This window comes from Dermacentor silvarum, chromosome 10 (assembly GCF_013339745.2).
Source record: "Dermacentor silvarum isolate Dsil-2018 chromosome 10, BIME_Dsil_1.4, whole genome shotgun sequence".
In the NCBI taxonomy this organism is placed as follows: Eukaryota; Metazoa; Arthropoda; class Arachnida; order Ixodida; family Ixodidae; genus Dermacentor; species Dermacentor silvarum.
The window spans coordinates 140,329,658-140,336,756 of NC_051163.1; positions in this window are offsets into that span (position 1 = coordinate 140,329,658).

The following is a 7,099-nucleotide window of genomic DNA, read 5'->3' on the forward strand; positions in this document are numbered from 1 at the left end:
ATGTTGCAACTTTCTGTCATCAAAAATTATGTATGCCCAATCCTGCTTAAGGCCTGGTACCCAGGCTAGCAGTATGGAATAAATAAAATAAATAAATAAAAATATATATATTTATATATATGAACCCCGTGACCCGACTTCCGATAAATCATTGTGTTAGTAGCACTTCTGTGTATCTCCTTTCTTGTTCATAGATTTTTTTTTAAATTCCTTTGATAACCAGACCCCTCTGCAGAAGATGTCGCGCTAACAAGGCCGAAACTCAACACTTGCAAACTTCTAGTTTTGGCTAATCTCATACTTCGTATAACAACTGTCGACAGTAAGCATGATGATCTGCTTCCTGCGATGTCAGGAGAGAAAAAAACTTCAAGATCAGCTACTTCGAAGAAATGTTATCAAATTTAGAATGCGCAATACATAGCAAAAAGGGTAAATGAATATACATAGTTACACTGTTTAAGTGGTCCTCATTATTCTTCGCTTGAGAATCGCAAGAAATGCTAGACAGAGTTTATGTAGTTCCTAATGACTGATCTTAGGAAATGCTTAGGGCATGCACGTCTTTTTATATACGGAGGCTTCCGGTCGGTGTAGGCCCTCTTCGGTGGTTTATGCACCGCCTGCTGTTGTCTGGTACCTTGGGAGCGCGAGCACTAAGCGCGTGTTTATCGAGCTTTTTCAGTGCAACCGGCCGCTGCATTCGCGTACCGCCATCAAATGGCATGTGACGGGGCTTGTGGCATTTTTTGTCGGTAACTCGGTAGGCGTGGGTCAGCATGTCAGAGCGCTGAGAAAAGATGAAAAGCAGGACAGACGTCATTCAAAGGACGACAAGAAACGCTACGACTGAGAAAAGACGAGCAAAAAAGGCTATATTTCCAACTCCTTCCTTGCTTCAGAAGCACGGGATTACTCACCAAGATTTCGTTGCTGGCAGCCATAACAGCAGCAGTCAAACCACTCGTCCAGAAACGGGGGGTGTCAAGAAAGCGGCACAATGACACAAAAGCTGTGTCGTGCGCTGAGCAGTAGCCCTGCAGGGCGGCGCGTGATGGCCGTCCAACCGCGTTCTGGCGTGGCTATCGGTTCTCTGGAAAAGAACCTTGTACCAGGGCGTTTTGCTTCTTTCCGTTCGGGCCCATGACGACGTCGATCCGAGAAAGGACGAACTAAGAGGGGCTTGGGAGTTTGTTTTGTTGAGCAAACCAAGACATCTGTGGAACGAGTCTCCGCGCAGGCCAGTTTGAAAGGCAAGTGGGAAGAAGCGGGCAGTCGCAGTGCGGGGCGGAAAGTGACGGTTCATTTGCTGTCAGCAGCGGCGCCCTGCCTTGAGTGGCCTCAGCGGGGGGCGGCCAATGATCCACGGTGGGGTTGCCTTGTTTGCCTAGCTGCCGATCCGGGCATGTATTTTTCCTCCGAACAAGCTCTCGAGAGAAGGGAGGCAGCTTCTGCCCCAGCAAGGAGAGCTAGAAGGCGGCCGCTGTATGTGCCTTCTTTCGCGGCAAACTTGGGACTCGCTCGAAGTGGACGCCAGTCGCTTGCATTTTTCACCCTGTCGGCTTTATGTACGCATCCGTGGCAGCTAGTGCGGTTTTGTGGTTCCACTGTCCTTATAAGCACCCCACTTTTGTGCACGTTTAACTTTTCATTTCCAGCAACACCTGCAGAGTGTAGTCATGTTTTGTGCCAGGCGCGGCACATTATTCAAATGATCGCTGGGCCCTATTTATCAAGCGACGGCACATGATGGATGGCCTCGACCGAAGCCACTGAGCATAAGTGTGCAGCGTCGTTTTGTGTAAGATCAGGTAAACCAGCGCCATGGTCAAGACAGCAACAAGCGTAGTTTTCTGCGCAAAAAAATAAATAAAGGATTGATTAAAGAATGGCTGTTCTCGTGAAGGTACAGGCGTGGAAAAAACGTGTAGTCCGTTGATGTGTGAAAAACCAAGCAATGACCATATCTTTGCTTTCGGGTAAATGTTTCTTGGGAAAAGCTATGGTAATGAAGGCTTAAGTACAATTACGCAAGGTTTTACTGTGGTGATCATTGACTTAACTTAGAATCAGCAAATAAGAAAAAAAACATGCCTTGCGTCCACAATGAAATGACGCTTGAGGAACGTTTGTGGAATTTTAGGATCACGCTGGATCCCTCAGGCATTTGGCTTTACTATCGCGAGAGAAAATAAGGGATAAATCTCTATCTTATAATACTAAGAACTTGACCTTGCAGACCTGGCAGCAGTGGAGCGGACCGCCGTCCCTAACCATTCTTCACCGCAGATAATCCGTGCTGCCATGTGGTGCAGCCGTGCGCACTACACTGGTGTGGCGATCTTACGCTAGCCACCGTAGAGATATTTCAGAAGACGCCATCTCACAGCTGCGCATAACAAGCCTTCAACGCCCGAGGTATCTTGGCAGCAGAGCGGACAGCAGACCACGCATCGCATTCGTCCCCGCAGGTTCGAAATTTGTATCCGTTCATTTTGCCATATGTTATATTCTACTGTTTTGGTGCTGTTATAGTGTATTCTTGCGACACGCGTTACGGCTATTTTTTGTCTCTACTTTTCCTTTGTTCTGTACAATATGACAACTCGTGTTGTTGAGCTAGGAGATGAATTTCGGAAAGAGGCGGCCATAGTTGAATGCGGCATGTGGAGAGAGTTGAGTGACTTACGGAAATATATCAGATAGATGAATGAGAGCCTTGCGCTCTTGAACAAACAGTTTGAATAACTAGGAAGAATAATGAGCCACTTCAAAACGAAAACGAACATCTAAAGAAAGCAAATCAAGTCCTTGAAAACGTGTGCGAAACCATGAAGAAGGAACTTTGAAACCACGAATTGAGAATATCAAGCCTAGGACAATATTCAAGGAAAAGTACACCTTGGAACAAAAGGTGTAAGGAAGGAGAAAAATTGAATCTTTTAAGCATAGTGGTTCTGTCTTGATTGTACTGTTTCTGTCTTGGGGAGGCACCAGTAGACATTGAAATCTATGAGTCAAGTCAAGAAATGGATTATGCCCCAATATAATCGTTCAGCTCAAGTCTCGGTCGAAGCGCGACGTATTACTTCTCAAAGCAAGAAAGTTGCTGGCTCTAACAGTCGTAACGAAAAATGCCAGCGAGTGTAAATCTACATCAACCAGAGACGGCAGAATCAATGCCCATAAGCACGAAAATTTCGGGGCAATCGAGGTCCAGAAGGAAGTTGAACTACAGCGATATTGGAAATGCCGTGTAAACTAAATGCGTGGCCTAAATGACCCGCTAATATTACGTCATGTCCTTGCAAACTGACAATGTCGGCAAGTTGATAATATCATATAACACTAAACGAATACAATGTTTTCATCCTAATATCAGGGCCGGTATAACGTAAAACTATTCCCATTCTGTGTTTATTCCAAATCGGTCAGAACGGCTCCAGCTCTAAAAAAATGAAATTATGGAGTTTTACGTGCCAAAACCACGATCACACTATGAGGCACGCCGTAGGGGGGACTCCGGAAATTTAGCTCTACCGATTTGGTTTGGCCGCCACGCCCATATGGGCAGAGCTGCAGCCGTTTAGACCTATCAAGGAGGGCCGATTTGGATTTCAATAGTTTCACGTTACACCGGCCCAGCTCTGCCAAAAATAAAGACGATCAGGTAAATATATGTTAAAGGGGCCCTGAACCACTTTTTATCGAAGTGGAGAAAGGCATTTGAAGTGAAAATAGGCTGTTTCAAAAATACTTTGCCGCAAAGCGTACTTCAATGCGTTCAGCAGAAGCAGAGAACCAAACACGGCCTCCGCTGCGCTCCCGTTCCTTCTTCAATGCCTTGCGGAGTGGGGCAGGGCCGCAACGCCCCGCCTTCCAAATGTCACCGTGGAGCGCAGTTCAAGTAGGTGACCAGTCAAACGAGCAATCGCAGGGAATTGTGGGGCGCGCCGTCTGCTAGCAGCTTCCGGTTCGACGGACGACGCGGCTGCATCGGCGGCATGGAGGTAAAAAATACTAAGAGGGAGCGTCACGTGATTCCGCTAGCCTTGGCAAGCTAACCTCCTCTGAAGCCACCCCTCCCTCTCTCAGGGGCCCCGTGCGCGGTGCCTTTTGGGTAGGAATAGGCCCACAAGGTTGCCGGAACATTCGTGATTCTTTGATACGTGGTAACTTTTAGTGGCGCCTACCGTCACAGGCTTGGAGGCCCGTATGCGGGTGGTGGTTCTCTGCTACTGCGCGCGTCGTTCTTCGCTTCAAATGCGATGCCTTGAAACGTGGAGCAAGACTGGGGCGTCTGACTCATGAAGACAGACAATTTTAAAGGCTTCACTTGCGCTTACCACCGCGGTTAGGGGAGTTGCCAGCGCTCGCGGCTCGAAACCCGTCCAGACGCCCGAGTGTGGTCTATTTTTCCCACGTACTCAAGTTTCGTCAAATCAGCCGTTGTGCACCTTAAGCTGTGGTGCGTATTATCTTGCTAATTTTTCGTCCCGCTGTCTTGCACCTAGTGACACTTATTTTTTTTTGTCGCATTTTCGCTTAATAAAAGGCTCTCGTGTGCGTGTTTTATTTTAAAAGAAATAAACAGCATTAGCCTGCATTCTAAACGCCGAAGTGGTCGCCGTTTATTCAGATTTACGTGTACTATTTTGCAAGATTGTGTGGTGCGACGACGCTGTTGAGACGCGCCTCGGGGATCCATTTTCGTTATATAACAAAGCAAATGGACGGAATTGGTGCATTATCTAGAGTTTATTCAGCTGTTTTCGAATGCGAGTATAGCCCCACAGCATAATTATGTCCCAGAATCAAACAATGCCAGGGGGACCCTTCTTCCTCTGCTAGTGTGAAACGGCATGAAAACTGAATACATAGCGGCAAGGAAAAAATGGCAGCATTCATTTGCACTTGTGGATTCATTGTGTTGCTGGTGTACTTGTACTATGGAAAGCATATTTTTATGACAACAGTAATTGTTTCATTCTTTATTCAGTGTTTATTGCACCTATAGAAGCGAGAAGATTTCACACAAATACAGAAGGAAGCCACATTTATAATTTAAATGAAGTACATTGCAAAGATAATACACAAAGAAAATTATAAACAACAAGTAGGAAAACTTATTATGCCACTGCTCTTCGGTATCAGTATTAGCATACTTGTATGCCACAGGGCATTTGTACAATAATGGTAAACTATATCACACGTAGTATTGATACCTTTAATAAAACTGGTCAATGGGATCACCTATTCTTGAAGGTAGCTGCAGTTTTGCTTACAATGCCTTGTATGCAACGCCTTCAATACAGTGCTGTAAATGTATTATATCTGCGCTGCGCTCACAAATATTGAAAGGCTTCGGTGATTGTGCGGTGATGGTTGGGTTGTCATTGCAGCCCCCAAATGATTTTATTGCAGCAAAAAGTAACTCACGGTGATCCTTCCTGAGCTTGGAAGTCGGAAGATATGCCAATAGGCCATTTTCTGTAACCAAGTGGTTGTATAGACGGTTGTCTAAGCACACCACAAAGCGAAAGAAGCCTGTCTTTTGATTGGTCCCTGTCATTAGTTTACCAGCTGCAGACTCCCTAAGCAAGCAAACTTTCTTTGACATATGCAGTGACAGGAGCCATATTTTCAGGACACAGCAGTCCTTTCTATTCTTCTTGCCTTGGATGTCTTGAAATTAAAATGTCAAATGCGTTGTTGACATGTCTGATAAACTCTTCTGTAGGCCAGGAATTTGAAAATTTCAAATTTATTGAGCTTCCAGTCACTAAGAGCATCTTCTACCGATTGACTAAACATTTGAGCCAACAATGATACTTTCATGGGCTGGTTTTTCCAGGTAATATGTGCTTGTCTAAGTTTGTTTTCCAAATGTAGGCCATCGGTGTACTGTATTTCATGCATCTCATGAATGTGTTTCAACAATATGAACTCTTTGTTCATATCACAATAGCCTTTTTATCGAACAGGGTGTGCCGCAGTAGCTTCAACATGTGACAGGGATCCAACATGGCAAAGGAAAGCTTTTTTTGTCACTGGATGCGGAAAAGAAGCATCCAGCTCAGTCAGGTCCATCTTGCAGCCGAGACTGTGCAGCACTGACAAATTCGCTGCAGCGCCATCGCAGGTAAAACTGACAATGTGTGCACCTTTTTCGTGAGTGAAGCTAGCAGCTTGCAGCACCAAATTGCGCCTCTGCTCACCACCAAGGCCATGCACTAGAAAGTAGCCAATCGGCAGCTTCCATCTGCCATTGATTGCAACAAGCATTAAAACAAATCCATCTTTGGCAACGGGAAAGCTGTCATAATTGACATCAATGCCCATGTTAACATATCCATGGAAGCTTTTCCCATTCCACACCACTTCTCTGAATGGCCATCTCTTCCACAACCAGATTGCATAATGTGGAAAGCCGTGCTTTACCTGGATAGCCAATGCAGTCATTGCCTCTTTTGAAAAGCCAGCAGCCCTATCAATGGATTGATATCATTTACACAGTGTCTTTGGATGCGGGAGGCATGTGTTGAAAACAGCTCGTACATATCTATGTTCTCTAGGGGAATAAAGATGCAAAGTCAGTGCAAATGACCAGAGCTCTGGCGAGTAAGCGGGTGACATTGCTGGCACCAGACTTATGTGGCAGTTGACGCATGAGCAAGTCTTTTTTTGCCCCACCAGGACTCTGCAATATGGCGACATCCTCATTTCCTAGAATGCGATTGTCAGATAAATGACATCTTCGAGATGAGCAACCTTTTGAAAAAGCTGTTGATGGGATTGCCGTACAGTCTTCATCTTTTTCTTGGTCGCAGTTTGTAATTGTGTAACGCCATACTTCACGCCTCAGAAAGGCCTTTTCAGGTGCGGCTTCTGCTGTCTCTGGCTGCAAAATATCACGTGCTGTAACAGGTGCATGAGCGACCAACATGACACAAAGCACGTACGCAGAACAAAGTACTTAATTGTTGTGGCATACACTCTTGTGCAAGCTATGCAGAATATAATGCTTAATTTTAGGTCATTACCTTGCTCACGACGGTTTCCGTTTACACTTTTGTGAACTTAAAAACTGGGGGCATAA